Source organism: Scatophagus argus, chromosome 18 (genome assembly GCF_020382885.2).
Source record: "Scatophagus argus isolate fScaArg1 chromosome 18, fScaArg1.pri, whole genome shotgun sequence".
Lineage (NCBI taxonomy): Eukaryota > Metazoa > Chordata > Actinopteri > Scatophagidae > Scatophagus > Scatophagus argus.
In genome coordinates this window covers 12,952,927-12,976,856 of record NC_058510.1, presented here as the reverse complement: position 1 = coordinate 12,976,856, position 23,930 = coordinate 12,952,927, and the positions used below count along the sequence as shown (strand labels likewise).

At 39.7% G+C, this 23,930-nt stretch overlaps 1 protein-coding gene across 1 annotated transcript in view; it reads right to left on the bottom strand.

Moving 5' to 3' along the window:
• The window catches only part of LOC124049449 (cadherin-20-like), a 68,393-nt gene that overhangs the window by 27,184 nt on the left and 17,279 nt on the right, over positions 1–23,930 (bottom strand). The window lies entirely within an intron of this gene.

Genomic DNA, 23,930 nt, shown 5'->3' with positions numbered 1-23,930 from the left:
TGGTAGATGTCTGGAAAACAAGTCCCTTTGGGTCTCTTCACAAAGGCTTAGATCCGCCGTAGAAATAGATTGGATACAGTCATGTTCGACACGTTGCTGGACTTTGGTTTTGTGATTATATGGAGAATGTTATAAGGACACGGTGTTGTCGCGCATTGTATCAAGTACGCCTTCTTTTAAGGTTGAGGGCTGTGGGATTTTTAAGGCCATGACTTGTTCTGTCACCTCAGAGTGCTTCTGAGCAAGACTTACAACAGACGGTTGAGGTCTTTCACTAGAAAAGCAGATTTCATGCGTGTTAGCAATACATATCCTCTTTGGACAAGTATCCTCTCAAGTTCAATTTCTTACCAGTTCATTAATAAGTCTTAAATTATTGTATTGTTAGCATTTTTTCTCCAAAGCAGTCATCTGTGACTTAAATATCTGTCTGCTCTCATTTTCACTTGACACACAAGGCAAATATACAGAGGATTGTAATTTTTTTCTATACAGATAAAAATGGCACGATCTGGTATCCTAATATTGGGAAATAAAAGTAAATGTACAGTCAAATGCCCCACAAAAATATTAGAGTTACTGTCACATAAGAGGGTGAAGTAGTTTATAACTGATAAATTATTGACATTTATTACATGTTGATGGATTGTTTTGATTTTAAACGATGCAGTATATTTTGTCTTTGCAGCAGGGGACTTAAACCCTGTCTTTAAAATTGAAAGACTCATTAGTTTTCTGTCAAATCACTAATTAGCTTGCAAATGTTAGCCACCAGAGTATCCATTCTGTCAATTAACTGATTCATACTTGTATGAACTCTAGTGTGCTGCACAAAGTTCCAGTTAATTTTTTATTTCCAGTTAATTTTTTAGTTTTACTTTTTTCACAAAGTTGTAACAGTTGGCAAGGATCACCATGATGCAAATTCTGTCTGCCAGTTTCTGTAATGTTTAGCTGTTGTGACACTACTTTGCCCTTTTTACAGGCATAAATTAGCAGGTTGTCTGGCTACAATTTGCATACTAGCCAGTTAGATTAGCTACCTTACCATTCTAATTTTAATCCGATTTTTCCATGTTTCTACATTTTTGCACAAAAGGAAGAGATATTTTAAAAAATATTAGCAGTTGATTAAGACTTGATCACCCTATATGTCTATATTTGTATGGGCTTTATTTGCATTGTGCATTGGCAGATTTATTTCACTTTCAAGAGCGCAAGAGCACTACTGAAAGCATGCTTTCAGAGTTATGACTAACACTACAGTCCACTCTCCGTATATGCGGGCCTTATCAGCAACACAACACTGCTAAACAAGCCTCAGATTTGTCAGTTTTGCCGCCAGCTAAGGAAATGTGGTCGACTTTAGTCTTCAGCTAGAAAATGCTTTACTTAATGCATGCTCTGAACCCCGTTTCCCAATACTGAAAGTTAAATGAGCTCTTAATAGTACTGCGCATGCAACAGTCAATATAAATATAATGATAACAGTTAGGTGCACTGGACTTAATGAAAAATACAGTCCAGGAGGCTAATACCCTTGCTGTCTGCACTTCTTTAACCTTACTTACCATGTTACCAACAACCTTCAGATGGAATAACCTAAACAAAATCAACCAGTCTCATTCAGTGTATCACTTTGCCACCGCAACCACCACTAGGGGAAAGCATGAAAGAGGGTTAGGTTTCAGAGCACCAAGATGACAGAGTGCCAGAGTGAGGGAGCAAAGACTTCATGTCATCTAAGATAAGAGGAGTAGCTCTCTTCCCTTTTGCCCAAGATTAAAAATGGCATAGAGCAGAACAAGCCTTAGTACAAAGAGCTCTTCTGTGTCTTGGGGGTGTGCAGTCAAGCCATTTCATGTCTGAGTTTGGCTACAGGTTGAAACAAAGGGAAATTAGACTGGGAAGCCATTGTGTCTTCACTGAGGGAGATTCACAAGGAGGATTTGTATACACAAGCTAAGTTCACAACTGAAGCAGTAACCTTTACAGTAATTGGTGGAAAAGAAAATAGTAGATGTTTGGACTTAATTGTGAGATGTCAGAATTGGCACAGGGTCAAAAGAGTGAACCGTGACATTAACTGCCTGCCCAGCATCATCTGGCTTCTTGCTTTGCGTGCTCTTGTCTCAGACAAGCTGTGTCTTTCAAGATTTCATTTTCCTGGTGACCTTTTCCCCATTTCCCCATTCGTGTCTGTGCTACACCACCTCTGTTGGGTATTGACTTTCACTCCGCCGTGTTAAACTTCGCGATCCTCATGTGGCTTGCTCCAGAGCCTCTGCTGTGACAAGAGGCAGCGTTCTGTTTGGGATAAAAGGCTCCCCAGGCTGTTTGATGCGGTATTCCACAGGGAATAGGCAGGGACTGGGCCTTGATGAGCTGACAGGAGCTGAGGAGACGTGGGGCCTCGGAGCAGCAGGACCACAGCCCTCAGGAACAGTGTGCGTTGCTCTGATATCTACCCCTCCCTTTTCTGTCATTTCTCATAACCCATGCTCTATTCCTGTGACCCTGTCTGCTGAATCTTAAATGAAAAACAAGAGTAACTTTTTAAGTATAAATTAAGGGGGACCACATGTGCTGTGATTTATGCAAGCAACAAACGTAAACACAGAACATGACATGTATTTTATTCTGTCTGCAATGTCCCCTTTAATTATTTACGTGTAGCTAGTGAAAATGGATATAGAAAAAAGAAAAAAAACATGTTTTTATAAAAAAAAAAAGAAATAAATGAAAATCCCTTGCCAGAGCATTTTAACTCACAATGTGGTAGCATTTGATATGTTTTTTTTTAATTTTTTTAGAAATTTGCCTGAACGAAACTTATGAGCGCAATGTCTCAGGTTCAAAAGGTCTTATGCCCTTGATAGCAAGTGCAAACGACTCATATCAGCAGGTCTGACTGAGTCTAAGACCCCACCCCCCCGACTTCCTAGTGTCAATAGAATAACAATTAAGGGGAGTGTGCACGCTCCATTACACATTTGGTATGCAGGGAGTGTATGCACAGGCAGCCACGTCTAACCAGAACAAACACACGTGATAAATATCCCCTTTGTTGGTTTCTGTGTATTTGTAGTTCCACACTGATCCAGTGATCAAAGGAAGAAATAGTTCAGCAGGGGTTTAACAACACAGTCAACCACTCTTCTTCCAGCTTGAAGCAAACCTGGCTCATCACAGTGGAAAAACAGTGGTTGTATGCGTGGAAAGTTTCCATTTTCTTTTCCAGCTACATAAACATAATAAATCTAACAGAGAAAAAGAACAGAAGTTACAGTAGGAGGAGAGGATGCTGTATTTGCAGTGATTATTTCTATTGTTTCTAGTGATACTGTGTACTGCAGTACTGCATGTGGTTTGTCCAAGCAGTATTGTGGTATTGCACTGAAAAACTGGAAGACTTGAATCCATTGAGAATTATGTAGACTTTATCACTGTTGATTGTGATAGTTTTTATCATGTGTTATGGAAATTACAATTTTATTAATGGTTTGGAGAACAGAGCCAAAGAAAGGACAGGAGAAGAGATGAGCAAAGCAAACATTTGGACTTAATATAACAATGCATAATGCAGTTGCACATTTCCATCCATAATCTCTGCCAACAGAAACAATGAAACTAAAAAGGTTAAAAACAGAGCAAAACGAACAGACTAATGTAATACCATACACTATACACTGGTGGAGGGGGTGTCTGTGGCATTGTTGTGAAGCCCTCTCTCAACCTGGAGTTCGGTCTGTAACAACAAACTCGGTCAAATTCTGTGGGGGAAAAAACAACCACTTTTTTTCTCTGTCACCTGGCAACTAAAAGCTTCAAAGAACCTGTTCATCTAAGAAGGTCTTAGATCCACAAAACCTTTGCTCTGCCACTGGCTTTATTCTTATAAACAAACTATCTGGGGGTCAAAGCAACTTCGACTGTATATGGTGAACCCTTTTACTAAAGAACATGACTTTCTCCTCCGTGCACTTAGAGCAATTATGTTGAAGACTCCCGAGTCGGTGACTGCACAAGTTGCTGCTGGATAAAAGGTGCATGTGTTTATTTGATGTGTGTGACGGCTTCTTAAGCAGCAGCCAGCATCCGTGCACCCTCATACGAGTGTACACCAGATTAAAGAAGAGAACATTAACATTAAACATTCTGCATGATAAGGGTGAGGGAGTACTTGGCTGAAATGAGGATCAGGTACAGATGATGTACTTTTTAGTTTCAGTATCACCTGAGTAAAATCTGCTAATATCTGTACTTGTGATGGAGGAAAGTCCACATTGGGAAGGTTTTTCATCAAAGTTCATAAAGAATTCTGAGACTGTTCTGTAAATACTTTTCTATTAATTAATAATTATAGGAACTTCTGATCAACTCATATCAGTTTCAGACTTGAATCAACAAATCAACAACTTCCAGTGGGCCACACCCACTTGTGGCTGAAGTTTCACTGACTCCAAATAGAGATATTTAATTTAGCTGGTTGAACAGATACAGATGTACCCACTCATCCCTACTCTACAATAAATGCCTGAAAATCTCATTTTCTTGTAATTGTAAAAATTTTACAATTTTTAAATTACACTCACACATTTTTCCTACTTCAGTTTGACTCAGATAAAGATCTGCAGAGTGCTGATAAAGATCTATTTGTAAAAAGCTCTACTTTTTTTCATTAATTGGATTACTTGAATTTTATTCTAAAACTTTAGAAAACAGTAAGTGTCTACAGCCTTGGTAGTAGCTTTGAGAGGCTGTATTTTGGAATTTGTTAAGAGCCTCAGTTATTTGTATTTGGAACCCAAACCTTTAAAAAGTTGTAATGGTGAAATTTTAAGTCAAGAAGGAATTTTAAAAACATTTCACACAGCCACAGTTTGTTTTTATTCCAAGCGTATTGAACTAAGAACTGGAATCGTGAGCTGATTTTATCGTTACGCTCCTAGTGGAGAGACATATCAAAAGAAAAGAACAGTAGAGAGCAGGATAAAACAATTCTTTAAATGACTGCTTGAAATACAGTAAAATCTGGCACCTGTTTCTCTAGCTGACGTAGTAATGTTCCCATTAATGCTATGCTGGGGTTGCAACCCAGGGGATGGTGACAGACTGATCTGAAATCATCTCCCTCTGACTGCTTTAATGACTCTACTGCTGTGCTCAGCCCCATAGTGAAGCAGCATTCTGGGTTGCCGAATCCAGAGGTGTCTGAGAAACGTCGCCATCAGTTATTTCTAAGAGAGAGTCATTTGTGTGCTGGAGAGAGACAGCCACAGAAAAAAAACAGAGAATTTTAATACCTCATTTATGGAGCTGGCAAAAACTATCCCATTAATGTGGAAACGTTTGGTATTGACGAAAGTAGAAGAAAGCAGGCCAGCGCTCCTAAAATCAAAATTAATTGCCATCACTCCTGCCTCTGCTATGACTGAGTTTGTGAAGATGTGACACTTTTGGGACTAATCTAGGCATTATCTGCAGGAAAATTAAATTCATTCATTGCCGATGCACAAAATGGGATAATGTGACACCTCCACATTCACTGAATCGACATGTGAAAATTTAGTAGAGATTCTGTAGTCAGAAAATCAGAGTCACATGAAATATTAGGAGCAGAATATCAGTTACAGTTAGAGTATTTTAAAGTTCGTAGCTGGAATAGAGATCTAGTATCACTTATTGTACATAAAGCTAACCAGCAAACACTCCCTTCTTCCTAATTCAGTATCAGTAAATGTCATTACATAGAAAACAACAATGGGGCACTGATGAAAGATACATCACAAATAAAAGATTGAAGTTTAAATTTATTTATAATTTATTAGTTTATAATTACTTAGTAATTTATAAGTGTGACCTACACTCTTCCTAAATCTGGTTGGTAAACTATACACTATAAACTGTTATAATCAAAACTTATGTCAGTTTTTCTTAGCTTTACAATTTCAGTCTGTTTGAAAACATTGTACCAACCAGAGAAATTGGTGATATCTGGAAAGCACTAATGATGAGAGATTAGACATATTATCGAAACCACTTTATTTGGAGGTAAAACTCAAACTGAGGCCATCTGATTGACACTGTTTTCACAGGACAGCTGCTGCCTATGTCCAATCAAGTTGTCTGTAAGTGGTATAAATGGTATGACTTTATCGCGCCAATAATAATCTTAAATTGTATTATAGTGGTATTATCCTTTATCTTTGCTTACAAAAGTTTAAGGATAATCCGCCAAGTCCCACACATACCAACACACACAACGTTTTCAATCAAATCAAGTTTCAAATCCAGTTTGTTTTGTTTATAAAGCACATTTAAGCTGACCAAAGTGCTGCACGATAAAATAATCTAGCACTAGCTGCACGTGAGAAAAGGCTACATGAAGGATGCTGGATGATTTTGCATATAATTTTAAAAGCAGCTAAATATTTATGGAATTAATGTCCATATTTTCCATGCTGACACTTTAGAAAGTACTTGAGTTGAGAGAAGATGGAACTACTATTAAACGTAAGTGCTCTGCTGTCAACTGGAAAAGTTATTCACAAAAAAACATATTTTGACCAGTCTTTTGTGAGTTAATTCAGCATGCTCTCTAACATCGCAGTACTTTGGCCACTGAGGTTTGACTCAATCAATGAGATTATTTTCGCCTTCAGAGCAGCTGTGTCTGTGAGACATGTCTGAACCAAAAACTTAAATCTGCTCACAGGTTCAATTCCCTCTACAGCCAGCATACGTCCATCAGCAACCACGCGTCAAAGTGTCCTTGAGCGTAGGTCCAAATAACAACCTACTCAGTCATGCAACATGAATCACTCCAAGCTTTGAAGGATTTCATTATCTCCGCTGGCGATATTATGAAGCTTAAAACAAAGCAACAACACAGAAGCCGTAGCGCTGTTTTCCCCCTCAAAGGGGCAAGGGAGGTTTTAGCCGAGTGGATATGAGGACGGCTGAACCTTAGCTTGCAGCCTTGTGTGTGGAGCACGCCAGAGTAAGCTTTGTGCCATAATGCAAGGCAATGCGCTGGTGGAGATGAGAGGAGAAACAACGGACAGAGCTTTTGTTACATCTTTAATTACAGGCCTTGTGTTTGTCTTGTTCAAATGAGGGGCCTCGGGGAGAGACTGCTCTCGAAGTCTGATCTGTTCTTGTTTCTGTGAAATGCATGGCCTGACCTCCCATCTTGCTGGGATTTATCCTTCTCTAACAAAATGTGCGGATGGAGAGTAGATGGTGAATATCAGTGTGAGTGTTAACATTAAAACCACCTGCTATTATGATATTGATGATATTTTGTAGGTCCCCCCTCTATTGCCAAAACAGCTCTGACCTGTCAGAGCAGGAGAAACGGAAGCTCTGGGGCTATTTTATGGTTACTGGCATTGGACTGTTGGATCCTTTGGGCCCTGTGCATTGAGGGTGGGACCTCCAGGTGGTGGTGGTGGTCAACATTGGTCAGTGTGTATCTCGGTGTTGTGAGTTAAAGAACATCCACTTGATTGCCAGAACCCAAGGTTTCCCCGTAGAACATTGCATTGGAAGAAGATGATCAATGTTATTCACTTCCACCTGTCAGTGGTGTTAATATTGTGGCTGATCAGTGTATATGAAGTAGTATCAGAATGCCTCTATACGCGCTACAGTACATATTGCAATAAAACATGCAGTCCTTCACATACAAAGAACAAGGATGTCTTGGAGGGAGAGTCCATGAGGTGTGAAGTGTACTTAGGAAGTGAGGAAGGAAAAGGGCCTCAGCTTGCTGTCCGCTGCTTAAACATACTAACCCACCTTCCCCCTCTCTGCAGTAAGTACAGATATGCCTGTCAGGTACAGGTATAGGCTTTACGATGCTGCCGCCAGTGAGATCAACGGCTGTGTCAAAAGAGATGATGCAGAGCTAATATGCAGCTGTCTGACCCTATTACCTTTAGTGGCAGGGCCAGGCTGCTGTATCCCAGGAGGCCTCCTCTAGTTCTTCAGAAGAAATTTAGTCAGGCTCTGTGCATCTCTGCAGAGGCGTACTGCACTCTGCATGTATGTACATGTGGACTTGATAGTAAGAAATTGAGGTTTTGAATTGGATCTGTGAGTCAATTCAGTTTATGTTAATAAGCGGAGGTGCCAGGCCCATCAACCTCAATAAGACTAAGCTTTTTTAGTCATCAGAGGGGCTGACAGCTATGTTTATTAGCTTGCAGGTAATTAGAACAAAATGTCCCTACTACTTAGTATAACAAGCAGGATGGGGTGAATAGTGAAGGTGGTGTAAGTGGACTACAAGCAGAGGTAAGATTATTTAGAAAAAATAAATGTTGTCCACACTTTCTTGGGCATTAATAATAATAATAACAATTAATTCTGTTGTGGTTTTAAGCTGCTGAATGCTCCACTGTTGCCAGCTTTGTCTGTGTTATGTTTGGTGCTGGACAGGTAGCACACTGGATTTTTAGAGCTGGAGCCTATCCCAGCTGACAAGGGTCGAGAGGTGGGGTACACCCCGGACTGGTTGCCAGTCAATTGTAGGGCTAGCATCACCTTATGTGACTGTTAAAATGAAGTTCACATGATGAAAGCCAACTGATTTTGTCCTTTTCTGCACACTCAAAACTAGTAAAAATTGTGAAATGATAAATGAAATGTTCTTAAAAACAAATCACTGTTCATAAGCCAGTAGTAATTCCTGATCACTTTTCCAAGCATCAAGCGACAAATGAAAACTGGTTCAACTCCACTCTTGGGGTTGTGTATCTAAAAACCTTGGCAAACATAAGCAAGATAAATCTACTGTATCTGCATGACTGGATACCACCAGAACTAAGTGAGAAGATAATTTTATTACAACATGATTGGTCATCAGCCATAAGGGGGTTGATTGCTATGTTTGTTATGTTCGCTTCATTAGGCCATAGGTGATTAAAACAAAACGACCAAACAAAGCATCAAGATGCTTGCGGAATACTAACAAAGGTGATACTGTTAAGAAAAACCTTTGCAAGCACATTCTTGGAAGCATATTTTTCTGTTATCGTAGCAATCCTTCTCTTTCTGTCTTTCTTTATTACTTTGGGTCACTGTCTCTACTGCTCATCTCCCATCTGCTAGATCTTGTTACATTGCCTTTTCACTGAGCCACACTGAAAACTGGCTCTGGACAGAGAGGCACTGTCAGAAGTCCTTGTCAAATGCTCATCCTGCCTCATGGAACACAAGGTGTCTGTGCTGAGATCTTGTTACACGAGTATATGATCTATTCATAACAGCCTGCACTCTGATGTGCTTCTCAGGTAGATTTTCTGCAGGTGGTGACAGATAAGTGGATTTCCTTGCCTTTGACCAGAAGCAACATGATATTGAGAGAGATACTCAAGTGTAACCACACAACAGAAGTGTAAATTCAGATACTAGGATACTTTTTGTAAAAAGAGTAAGAATGGTAAGCAATTACTGTCAATATACTGCTCTTGGGTAGATTCTAAAAGTTATGCTCCTTTTTACAGTATGTCAGAAAGTGTAGGTCTTGTGCTTGGTTCAGCTCTAATGTTATCAGTTACTCAGACATGGCCTACGTTAAACCCATTTCAAAAGTGGTTGGACATATATCCACAGTAACTTACACTGCCCCAATAACGGTTCACGCTTCGTGTGCGAATGTAACCTGAAGCATAATTTTTGACTTCAAGTCTACTTCCTTTCATGTATGTGTGTAACTCCATGACTGTATATTAGAGCCGTGTAGGCTGTCAAAACGGCTGCTGAGTGAAGCTGACATTCGGCTTTTTCCATGGACAAGATGTTACTGTACATGTTGCTTGACAAGTTACGCCTGATTAGATGGAGCAATAAGAGTAAGATTTATTTTATGTTCTAAAATCTGTATATATCTCAATGGGGGTTTCAAGCAATAAATCATTATTAAATTATTATTATTAGGCTATGATAAACACTCCATATATGTAAAACAAATTACTAATTTTCCTGCATTCAACTTAACACTTGCTCTGAATCATTAATCTGGAAAATGAACATTTACATGAAGAAAGCAACATATTATAGTCATATTGTCATTAAGGCTTTGAAGTCATTTGTTTTCTCGTATGAAAAAAAATATGACAGTGTATGACAGTGGCACTAAGCTCTCTGCTTTGTGTTGAACCATTCCACAAAGTATGTACAAGTGTTCAAACAGTATCATTAGTGAATAACACTTGATGACAGACTGAATTCACAGCGGCCAAGTGGTCACAAAGCATGCCTTTTTCAACTGACTATTCTGTGCGCTCCATAATGAGAAAGATGCTGACAGGATTTTAAAGAAAATTAATTGGTATGATGGGGAACAGCTGCCTGGGAGTCTTGAGCTATTAATATTTCACAACATTATCTAAGAGGAATCAGTGAATGTGTTGATTTTTATGAAAAAATCGTCATAGAAACAAACTTCACCCATCAGCTCATTATCAGACAGAGGCCAGCTGGTTTCTACTCAGTCAGAAGCTTAGGATGAACACCAACTGAGGGCGTCTTCAGCAAGGCACTTCACCCCTCAACCTGTTGCTGCTCAGTCATCAGCATGAGAGGACTGTGTTTACAGTGGCCAGGTGCCAGCTATAAACACGGTAGACTGAAACAAGGGGTAACAGTATTCTGATAACCTTCCCAAAAAAAGGTACAGGAGAAAAAGAACTCAAGGGCCTGTTTGAGTTTGATGAAATGGAAGATGTTCTATGCATGATATACTGAAAATAATTAAGATTTTGTGAAGACTATTTTCACAGAATACAGTATCAAACGCTTCAACTTTAATATATTACCGGTTTAAAATTTACCCAGCAAACAATCTTGTCATAAATTAAGAAAAACAAAATAAAGATAGTAACATAAAATGAACAAAGGTAGAAGGATGACTGTTGAGTAAAAGGGGCCAAAGCATTGTTATGAGGGTAAGCACAATGTGCAACACACAGTAAAAGAAGCATGGGATAAATGAAAACATGCAACAACAATAACACCAGGTTTTGGACTTTATCTAAACATGATTGGATATTTTCTAATTTGCTGGCTTTAATGTGGGCTCTGAGAGTAATAAGCAATTACCGTGTGTTTATCCCCACAACTCTGAGAGAACTAATCTGCACTCAACAGCCAGGGCCAAAAATAATGAAATTAATTACGAGCATTAAGGCTATATGCATCTGCCAGAGAAAGGTAGAAATGTAATTATCCACACTGTGACAGAAACTTCCCAGTTTTCCCTTCGTTCTCTGTCTCATTGTATGTCTTTCTAACTATTATGCTCCCCTTATTTCTTGCTCTACAGTTCTTTCTTGATGGGCAAGTCTCATCACCCACTGGTGCACAGTAAAGGGAAAAGAAGTGTATTTTAGCTATGGAAAATATTCATCTCATAATTTTAATGATTTCTAAGACAAATTTGGTGGTGGTTTTTGTGTTGTGACCTGCCTCACATCCATTTATTAGAGTTTAGAAATTCTCATAACAGACAAAACAACTTTAGAAACAAATAAAACTATGACTGCATTCACAGTGGTATTGCCCCACTGGCAGATACTTTTGACCTCATTTTAGGAAAACAAGATTATAAAAGTTCAAAATAAATGACTTGCTTGTAATGGGATTATAATGTGCTGTCCTGCATGCGGGCTACGCTACATTGCACTATGATGTGGTAATCGGTCATCAGGTGGAGCCACAGAAAATCAGTGTACGTATTATTTTAGCTTCAGACTCCACAAACTTTTCAGGTCAAAAATAATTTTTATCAGCTGAGTTTACAGTGATCTGATTTGCTGAAGTGGAAGTCAGTTTTTATTATTTTTTTACATTTTGTCCTTTTCGTGTAATACTCAACGCTCCGTTTGCTAATAAGTTCTCATGTCAAAGCAAGAACATATGTGATATTGAACCAGTAGAGTGAGTCATATGACTTGAAGAACATCCATCCATCCATTTTCTATACCGCTTATCCGTCAGGGTCGCGGGGGAGCTGGAGCCTATCCCAGCTGACTACAGGCGAGAGGCGGGGTTCACCCTGGACTGGTCGCCAGTCAATCGCAGCCAACACCAACACACAAAGACAAACAACCACACACTCTCACCTAGGGGCAATGTAGAGTAGCCAATTAACCTAATGTGCATGTTTTTGGTATTGTGGGAGGAAGCCGGAGTACCCGGAGAAAACCCACACAGGCACAGGGAGCACATGCAAACTCCACATAGAAGGGCCCAGACCGGGTTTCGAACCTGGAACCCTCTTGCTATGAGGCGACAGTGCTAACCACTGCACTGCCACAGAACAGGAAGCTGATAAATAGAAAGTATTTCAAAAACTCTGAAATGAGTTCTATTATGGTGGGAAACACTGAGTACATGTAATTATTTTTGTATAAAGCTGGTTTTAATGATTCTTGGCCATGAGAGGGCCATAGTAGTCTCTAGAGGATCATCATCATCTCCTCATAGTCTCACTGGTGTCCACTTGATGAATGCTCATAATTTGGTCTCCTTTTAGCACTAGTTTGGTCACTACGAGATAAGAAAATATTTGGCTCTTAAGCTGCTAGATGTTCCACCTTTCTTCACTAGTTTGTTAGTAAGCTAACCTTAGCTAACTTTACTACTTTATGCAACAAATAATTCATCTCACAAATCCAAATAAAACATTCTGATTGAGGACAGTGAATTACAGTCTCAGCCCCTGACCCTAACGTTTTAGAAAACCTGTTGACAAAAAGTTGTATATTCATGCATTCAGCAGACAGTAAGCACTCACTAAGCACTAACTGCGCTCAATGAATATTCACTCACATGTTAGCTGTATGGATAGGCATGAAAAATAGATGCTAGAGGTTCCATTTTCATGACAAGTTAGTTATCTGTCACTCAGTGCTTGGCAGGTAGTGGACAGTGGCTATTTCTTTTTCTTTTGTTTTTAATTAAATTGGCTTAATACTGCTGCAGGAAAAAGGAGTCATAAAGCAATTGGTGTGACACTGATCATAATAAATGTTCCTTGAAATATAAAAAGGAGTTTGCTAAAAGGTGCAGAGAACTACAGTTCGTTATAATTCCCAGTGTCAAACCCCATTTGCAAACCCCATTTTTACATTAAATGTACTCCTTTGATTTATTGTTAATATAAATGACATTATTAATTGCATTATTAATTATGAATTAATTACATTACGATTGATTAGTGGATCTCGAAAAGTAGATCAAAATATACTGATGCAACACAGCTGCAAATTTCAGTAAAAACCTATATCGACCAATATCTGTGTAGTGTAATGAAAGCAATGTAATATTTTTAATGAAAAATGTAAGTTTATACTATGCATTGTGACTGGCTGTGGGATGTCAGGTAATCTCTACTTGACACCTACTAGGTAGTTCTAGTCTCTTCATTGTTCTAAATTAATGTGTTGACTGCGGACCCCTCGACATTAGAAGCAAATTATATGAAAAAAAAAAAAAATCGTAGCCCTTCAGTGCTACTAATGAGGCGTACCTAATGTTAACGTGTTGATAACACTACACAGCCAGTGTTGAATATGAAGTAGTTTGGATGAGCGATTCTCGAGAAGGTGCAGCAATACCACAGGCCAAACCATCATTTGAACAGGCACTGCACTGGCAGCTTAAATTAATGTCTTTTCTAAAAGTCACTTATTTATATCGATTTGTTGTTGCTTTTTTCGTCTTGTTAAGAGGAGGCTGTTGTTTTCCTCCATGACTGTGTTAACCACGTCATCAGTAGTGACAACTGTCCACTGTGGTCAGATTAACATTGGGGAGGATAAACCTTCTCCTGTGTTACCAACCAGTCCCTGGAGCATAGGGTTTGGTTGTCATGGGAGACAGGATGTAGAGGCCTTGTATTACAGCGGGCAGCAATTGTGCTGAAACATGACTCTGCCTTCAACATCTATTGTTCTCATTCCTCACACCTTGCTCTGGTGGAAAACAAGAACCTCAGGGAAGTGGATTCTACTTTCAAAGGTATACCAGTTCTCAGGGATATATACTGACTGTATGGCCTGAAATGAACATCTACTCTGCTGCTCAGATTCACTCATATTATTTACTTGCAGACATACTCATTTTGGCTCGCAAAAAGGTGCACAGTCACAAAGCACACACTTCTCCAATCTCTCCGCTTCTGCCCTCAAGGCAATGAGATTTTCACAGACAACTAATTTTCCTGGTGCACATTTCACACCAGTTTGACAAGGAATCCGATGCTAACTAATTTTCAAAAGCCTCAAAGCCCCCCAGCCAAACTGCCAGCATGTCATGTTCTACTCTGTTTTTCAAGGGGATGTGGAGTGTGGCGTGGTGGCGTAATTGCGGCCTACTTGACCCTGATGGACAAAGGCTGATCTGGTTGGGGTGTTAATGGTCTCTCGGAGAGTGTGAGGGCACTGAGCAGCGCTAATGGTGCTTTCTCTTTCCCTGGTTTACATTACATTGCGCTCGACAGACACAGAAGTGCACACACAGACATATACACATGCTCGACAGTCTTTTATCTCTCACCCAGCAGTCATTTATCATTTTCCAGGTCTTACTGTTAATGACTGAAGGTAGAAGTGAGACGCTGTCAACATGCAATGTTTGAATACAGATTGCAGTTTTAGTCTGCATGCATAGACAGTGGTAGGTGTGTGAGCGAGTGTGTTTAATGGCATCGGCTGCATTACCTTGTGAAACTGCACAGAATCATATGCAGGCTTGTTATTGAGGACTTGATAAATAGAGAGAAAGGGGAGGCTTCTTTGAAAGAAACTGTGAATGCAGTTTCCCATTAACTTGCTTGTGTGAATGCATCCCTTCATAAGGAAAAGCTGCTGCTGTTTTTTTTTTCTGCTTTTCTCTCAGAGGACGGGGAGAAGGTGGGAGAGCGAGAGAGAGTGAGTGGGTGATTGAATTAATTATGTTTTATCACCTTTTAGCTGATTGAAGTCTACCTTATTCCCTTTAGACGGCTTGTGTTTGTGTCTTCACCGGCGCCAAATGGATCGGGCCTGTCAGCCAGTGCAGGCGCTGCCATTTCTGCTGTCAGACTTGGACTTGCAGATCTGAGTGCTGAGGCTGTGGTGTCAGTTGGTGTCTCAGCTTCAGATGCTTTTGTTTTCTTTCTTTCTTTCTTGCTCAGTACTTCATCTCCGTTAAAAAAAATAAATAAATAAGTCATGGACCCTGCTGTTCATTACTCACACAATGAATTGTGGGAACATTTTCAGGTTTTCTAAAGCCCCATATGTCTATCAAGAAAGGTGAGTAGCATCTGGTGCTGTTTACAGTTTTAGGCTTCTGCGATGTAACCAAAGAGCAATAGGCTTTTTGAATACTGATTTGTCTTCATGAGTTATTCATAACATTAATTGTTTAGCGTATAAAATGCCAAAATGTCAATTCTCAAAGCCCGAGGTGAGCAAATATTTTCCATTTTCAGTGGCATGAAATTGAGAATAGCAACAAATCCTTGCAACTGAGAAATGCCAGATTGTTGCCAGATCAACTAATCGAAAGTTTCACAATCACTTTTGACAGTACAGATACTGCATATGCATCTGAACAAAATAAATAAAAAAACACCCCCATTGGCTGTAGGTTAACTTGGACGATGGATGTAAAAAAGACAGATGAATATACAGACTAAATAAATAGATAGCTAAAATATACAGGGTTTGTGCTAATTGCTGAACATGAAATTTCCCTCTTGATTGTAGAAAAATACCTGATTAGAGTGGAGCCTGACTCAATTTTTGGTCAGTTCACTTATTGGTTCATATTTTAAATTGTGCCGTTACACTGGCTAAGTCATAATAATCACTTAGACAAAACAAGGTAACTACTGCTAAAGATAAACTTTAAATTGGTATTCCATTGACTATTACTTATGTTCATGCTGAATTCTGAACTGCTTCAGTACTTGTTCCGGTGAGGCTTTGTGATAAGAACATGTAGAGATGCACAGACTTCAGTATGCCAATACAATCGATCAGCTGATGCGTCACGCTTGGGGAAGAATTACACGCTGCTCACAATTGCCAACAATTAGCTAAACAGGCCGAGGACTGATCAATGAACACCTAACCAGAGAGATGAGGCAGATCATCCATCTAAAGGGAGTAAAGTGAACAAAAGCTGAAATTTGGTTGGATGTACTGGAAGACAAAGAAGTTACATGTATTGGGTGCAGTGCAGGGTGAAGCAGACTGAAGTGGAGGGGGAGCAGGAAGCCACCCTCGTAGCTGACATTTTTTTAACTCTGGATGACACATCCCAGGTCCCAAACAACAGGATTCCTCTGCACGCTACTCAGTCGATGTGCATGCTAATGTTTGACATATAGATTCCTGGAAGAGACTGTTTGCAAAAAGCTGCTGGGAGCTGGTTTCTGCATGCTGCAAATATTTCTACTTTTGCGTACAGCTCATATGATTTGCCTGTTTCATGTGTCTCACTCTACTTAAGCAAATGTTAGCTTTTCAGTGATTACTTTCACACCTCACATATTTGCATACATTTGTCCTTGTGTACTACATACTCTAAGATGTCAGGTTACAGAGTAAATCTGCTCGATTGACACTTTTTTCTTCTAAAAATAATGTTTATTAATTTGCAAGAGCATATGTGTTTTGAGAGAAATGTAATGCCACCTGGATTATGATTTATTTATTCCTATTTCTATCACTTAGAGTTGAATCATCATCTCTTCACAGACAGTATGGGCAGGTGGAACAAGACTGACAAGTCTGTCACCTGATGACACAAAGCAAGTGTGAGCTGCTGTCTGTGTAACGGTTTTAAAGTGTTTTTAGTTAGTTCCCTGTTTTATTTTGTAGTTTTCTCTCTTTGTGTTTAGTTCAGCTTTTCAGTTCCTGTTATTGTCTGTTTTTCCCTCATTTTTTGATTGCTTGCTCCTCCCTGATTGTTTTCAGCTGTGTCCAGTCCCTTTTGTCTTTATATACCTGTGTTCTCCTTGTGTGTGTTTGTCAGTTGCTCTGTGTTCCCTACGTTTGGCATCCTGTCTAATGTGGTTCCTGTTGTTCGTGTCTTACTTTTTGAACCCTGTGTACCCTGAGTTAACCATTTTTGGATTGTTTTCTTTGTTTGGACAATAACTGCCTGGTTTCCCAGCTGCCTTTAGTTTGCTTCTGTTCTTTTTTGGAATAGGTTTATTCATTAACATTTCTTTTGTTCCCCTAATGCTTGCATTGGTGTCTGCATATCGGGTCCTCCATTTTTGTAACTTCTAACAGTCTAGCAGTACTATAGCAACAAGAAACAAGAGATGAACCTTCTGTATGGGTTCACGTTCACTCAAAACAACAATGGCTGACAAGTTTCATGAATCACTAGCTGAATGTGTCTGTAACTTAATTCAGACAGGAGAAAATGTATATAGTGTGGTCATGGAAATGCTCTGATTAGCTCTATACTGCCCCCTCAAGGACTGAGGTTTGTTACCTCCACTGATGTGTAAGAATACATGTTGTGTGATCTGGGTGTGGTCTGGGGCCTAACCGCAACCAAAACTCAGTGCTCATATGGGCATGAGTGTAATCTATTACAAAGACTTGAAACTTGGACAAAACAAGAGTCTGTTGTCAGCTAAAATGGGATTAACACACACATATGCAATATGCATCCTAAAGTACCTTTACTTTTGGAAATATCCTAGTTTGGTTTTGAAATTCTGAAATGAGATGCTGATGGTGCACCACCAGAAAATGTTCACTTTATCTATCCAAAGCCATAATTACTCCAAACCTTGTGTTTTTGTAGCCTAAGCCCAACCAGACATGAATCCTGATCTCCTGTGTCAGAATCCTGTGCTTTTGGATGGACAGCATCCGTCCAGACCTAACCAGAACATAGCAGTTCATGGAGCGTAAAGAAAACATTGCCAGTGAACATAATCCAACCCACAGTCCTTTGGAAAAGGGGTTGTACTGCATTGCAGGAGACACAGAAACTACTCATACCTGTAAAAAATCCAAACAAATTGTGCATGGTGCTGAAGCAGCTTGGAAATAACAAATATTGTGTCTTGTTTTACTTACATTGTTTTCTAGTATACAAACTGCCAACCCACCTGACTATGCAAACTGTGCACTATGTGAAATGGAACTGGCACACCTCAAAGTCTCTAAAAACATGTTTTAAAATCTCTGATGTTCGATTTTTGTTACCAGATAAGTGGAAATAAGCACGATCTATTTGTTAATCAGAGCTGTAAGTCACCAGATTTGACTGACAGTGGCCAAGCAACACAAACAAATAGTCTCACAGTCTTCACATTTTGACTTTTTCTCAACTGAGTCTTGCCCACTTCAAACAAATAAGAAAAGCACAAAGACAAAAAAGTCTCCGGTGAACCAAAACTGTTCCGACAGTAAATATTGTGTTCACCTAGAGTCCTATAATTTAAAATGAGAATATGACTGATAGCATATATTTTAAGGATCTTAAATGGATATAATTGTTGATATTATGCCTGTTTGTACTCAACTTCTCACACAGAACTTTTTATACAGATCACATGCGCTGGTAACTGCTGTATAAAAGTCATCCTCCCCCTGAGGATGTTCTTCACTCAGATTATTTGCTGCTGCCCACATAGTCGCATCAGCGTGGCACTCATAATCACACTAAAGCAAAGCCTCCCAGGTATTATTATGACAATGACATTTGCCAATAGAAGGGCAGGCAATCACAATAGATGTTTCCATTGCAGTAAAAAGGATTTATAACAGCTCTTATAGAAATGATGATCCAGACGGGGCATGTTGGCCAAGGAGGATAATGGTACCCCTGTGCACAGCTCCTTTCCATCCAGCGAGGAGTGTGATGCAACACAGCCTTGACTGCCTCACAAACTCTGCTCCTTCGGATGACTGAGCCTCCTGGCCTTCACAAAGTCTATTCTCCCTCAGATAAATGCTGCTATAAATAAAAGAGTACAAAGCCAGTCACCTCTCTGTTTAAAGAGACGTGCCACCTTCCCACACACAGGATCGTTTGTTTGATCTAATCTCCCTAGTTTGGTCTTGGGCCACTGGCCTGGCTGACTGATTGTTGGAGCCTGCTCCCTCTGTGTTTGCTGGGAGACAGAGCCCAGGCTGTGGGTGGTATTTGCCATTTGAGGATTTTCAGCGCTGTCAACCAGATGGCCGTCAACCTTGTGTTGATCTTGGAGCACGATCTTGCCAAAACTGCTTCCCCCGTGGTGGAATAAGAAGAATCGAGATGTTAAACATGTTCCCAGCCCCGAGCTCCTGGCTTCACTATACCACAGAGGGATTATGTTTGTATCTGGCTGGGCAGTAGGAGTCGGTACGGGCTGTAATAGAGCCCAATGGGAATGGGGACTGGCACAGAGAAGAACAAAATGACACAACCAGGGGCCCAGGGGTGCTGTTTACTTTCTTCTTTCTGTTCTTCATGACTAGATCTCTCACAGCATTAAATCCTTTCATTTCAAATAGTCTAAACATGGTAGGTCACAAGTTCAAAGATAATTTATGAGTTACTGTACAACATGCGTCCACCAAAAGATTTTTTTAAAACTAAATGACAACAGCTCTCTCTAGCAAACTCTATCTGGATAAGCTAAATATAAGATGACATAAGGATGTTAGGCATATACGGATGTTTTGTCGACTAAAACGCTCGTCAACTTATCTCCAAAACTTTTGGCTGAATTATCTTTAAATTCCACCCTCTGCGGGGCCTTTACTGTTCATCCTGAGGCTCTGCCTTGGCAAACTGATAACACATGTGCAGCTTCACCAGCATTGCCAGTTTTTACTTCAAAGTAGTTAAAGCCTGCTGCAAAGATGGCTAGAGTACACATTTCCCAAGCTAATTTGCATAATTGTTTTATTATATGCAGGACATTAAAAGAAAGAGAAAAGTCATCTCATCAATATGCATATTAAGATGATTTAAACTTAATCGAGAGGGTTCACAACCTGGAATAAACTCACCCTTGTGAACTAAAAAATAAGCTAAATCATTACAGAAAGTGAAATAACTGATCTTAATGGAGAGCAACTGACAAATACAGACAAGTGCCCATTTATGGCAATCAGAACTGCTGCTGATGGAAAATTTTTAAACTATGTGTAAAAAGATTGATAAGCAATTATACTGATCATATTCTAATACTAGCACATACATTTTGACTCAAATTTGTCTGATATAGAACGCTACAAAAAATAAGCAACTGCCAGCCTGCTGTTATGCTGTTAGAAGAGGTACATTGTTTTGTGGCCAATGTAAAGTGTGAGAACTCGACCAGTAACAGGTCTCTGCAGCACTCAGGAGAGCAGACAGCCTTTCACCCAGTTACCCATTAGTGGTTCTTTGGCAACTTGATAAAAAGAACTTATTACCGAAAGAGCAGTTCCATCGCTGAAAATGTTGTTAAACTAACAATCTGTAACCAAACATCTCAAAACAAGTGAAGTTGAAGCATTGTAACAGAACAGCTATGTTGTCATCTGCCTCTTCAGATTCTCCACTTCTGTCCAGCCATGATTACATCTCCACTTTTCATTTAGTCCTCTGTTTACCTCCCTCTCCACTCACCCATATAATAGCTGCGTTCTCCATGTAGAGCAGAATCCAGACACCTACCTCTCATCCAAAAACTTACTTTGGTGTTTTACCGAACTCTGAGTTAGACATGAGTACGCTGCTTTGTTTTCAGTTACGATCCTACACCCTAACCCCAGCCAACACCAAGTGCTTCTCAACCCTCATTACATGTAAGTCCAAAAGCCATCTGACAGGGCCTATATGCCGCTAGGGCTCTAGGATGCACTCTAATGTTGACCTGCAGCTGGGTATTTCCAATCTCAAAGAGGCCTGTTGTGCCCCTCTGATACTGGCTCTAATCTGCCTGGTAATTTGAGCCTTACTTTGCTGAGGAAGAGCAGAATCTTCCATGTTCTGTCTCCCGTCATGTCTCAAGTTCGCCTCTGTAAGTGGAGGAGGGAGGCAGGTGGGAAGATGGGTGAAAGTATATTGGATCTCAATCCCTTCTCAACACGTCTAAAATCGAGTAAGGCTGAAGGGAGAGTGAATGAATAAAAGAACCGCTCAGGACCAGAATTCTGTGATAAGTTCTCAGATCCTTCTCTGTGTTGTGTTTTACAACCAGCAGATGTGACCTCTCTGCAATTTAAGATGGACATTACAAAATAAATACACATAGAAAACTATAATTCTCCTGTTTTCTGAAAATTTAAAGAATAACATACAATAAATAATATGTAAATGCTTAAAAAAAATTATAAAAAAAGTAAGAAATGAAAATAATAAAACAAATGATTTGCTTTCCATAAATGAAAAAAACTAGATATAAAAATTTAGTAGATTAAATTAGATAAATAATAGAATGCATTTTTCATTAAATGTGAAAAACTAATACAAAGGACCTGCCTTTTAAAAATGCATATAATTCCGTTCTAGAATTTCAATGTCTCAGACCACATTCTCTTCTCACCCCACCACTGCTGGTGTGAGGTTCAGCATTTGATTGAAACTAGCATAATTTAGAGTGAGTGTTCACTAGTATACAACCTTACCCACAAACTTCTCCAACGTTTAGCTTTCTTCTGTTCATGAACTACCCCCTCCCAAACCCAACACTCTCCAATCTATGCATGCACATGCACAAATAAACAATGTTTCTGAGGCTTGTTTTTCTTGTTGTTCTGCACTGCAGAGGGAAGACATGGAAAGGAGGCAGAGCAGATGTCAGGATTGATAGCGAGCTTATCTAAACATCATTGATTTTCACTCGTTCTTACTGGGCCAGCACAGGTTGGTTTCCTCCTCCGATGCCAGAGCATTTCACAGGATAGCCAGGAAGCATGTCAGAATGGATAACACTGATAAGAAGACACAAAAAGCTGTCCACCACACCTTTCACACTCCCCTCCACACGTTTTGGTGAGCCTTTAACAAGGGAAGGCTACCTTTGACGCAGGATTCATCAGTGTATTTGTACGAAAAGAAACGGAGAAGACAAGGACATGGAGCAGAGGAAAATAATTGGCCATACAGTGCGTGCGCAAGGCTCTATGCCCTGCACTACTGCTTCTGTTAATGTTTGACCTATCTCCCCATTTAAGGAGCTCTATCAAGGTGCATGTACCACTACTGAAGCATGAAAGCCCTCTGAGGCTGCGTGTAAGACAGACGGAATAGACGGAGATAATATCATTGTTTGAGGTTTGTTTGAGGAGAATCGAATGATGCAGTCCAAGGAAACAACTGTCGCTGTATTTTAAATTGGTCTCAGACCAATAAGAGATTGTTTTACACGTTTAAGTGATACGGTCATCTCTGTCTGATTACACAAAATGACCCTCAAATTAAGAAACTGGTAGGCTACTTTGCCATGTGCTGAGTCTTTGAGCAGGTGTCTCCAGTATTACATATAAATATTATCATACTGTTTCATCTCTTCTAATTATAGATTAATACGTTTGTTAATCTGTGAAAGTTGTGAACATTTCTTTAGTTACTGATAGAGTTGAAAAAGTTATAAGGCTTATTATTTCCTGAGTTCATGGATATTTGCTGAAAAATTCCAGTTGAAAATTCAGTTAAGACTTACTTTGTGCTTATTTTGTGCTTCTAAGTCATCAATGCATTGTAAGTATATCCATTATCCATCACAGGGGGATGTCATACTCAGCATACTCAGTTTTGTTGGTTGAATAGGGAAGCCAACAGTTTTCCCCAAGTTATCTCTTACAATGGATTAGGTCTAACAAAGTCAGTTTACATACATGTAATGTACATGTACATGGGTTGTATGGAACATACAAACTTGATGTATCCATAGTTTGCAGTAACATACAATGCGAATATTTTATTTTAGCGACCGGAGATGTATTGGCATTTTGTGGCTATCAAACGAGGACTGCAGTGCAGCCGTAAAATTTGAGTACAACTGTCTGTATTACAACAGGCTGAACACAAACCACAATCTTCCCTAACTCAGCTAATGTTGTCTGATGTACGCTTGATTAGAATATGACAGGTATAGACAAAGAACCCTCTTTCTTACTTAGTTGGGGTATTGTGAGGCTAAGTTTTTGACTGGTTAGATGGGTGTTTTTTATGAAGATATTTGTGGAATAACGCCGAGAGCACAAAGCCATCATCAGATTTGGCTGTGTTTGAACAAAAGTCTGATGGACTCCCTGTGTGTCTCCCACTCCTCACCTAAAACCCAATAACTCTTCCCTCTGGAGGTCTGGCTGCAGCTCTCGCTCCTCACACGTCAGGATATTTATCATTTCTCTACTCACAGGACATATTCAGCAGAGTGCTCATAGCGAAATGTCAAGGATTGTCACTGCCGCCTGTTGTGTTTACTTCCTCCTCCCCTCCCTTCTGTTTTAGACCGTTAGTCTGTGTTACTTCGAGGCGGCTGGATTTCTCACATGCCCCCTGTGACACGTCCCATCTTCAAAGTGCAGTTTTGATGGCACATTTGTTCAATGTGACAGTGTGGGCTTCCCACCCCTAGGCAAGCTGAAAGATGCCTGTACACAGATCATGCTGCGCAGGCACACCAGTGTTTGTACACATTTGTTTGTGTTGTGACTGTGTATATGAATTTATGATTATGTAGTTTTATGTCTCTCTTTGCTGAGCCATTTTAACCTACTCATTCAAGGGTTTTGTACAGACACACGAAGGTGAACATTGCCTTTACATGGCTTCCTCCATGGTCTTGAAAATGTTATCTGTGAATGGGATGTGAAATTGTAAAAAATAGGTTGTACTCTAATGTATAGTACGATAGATAGAATCAATGCTGATTTCCTGCTTGTAAAAGCCTTTCTTTAATCTTGCTTTCCTGA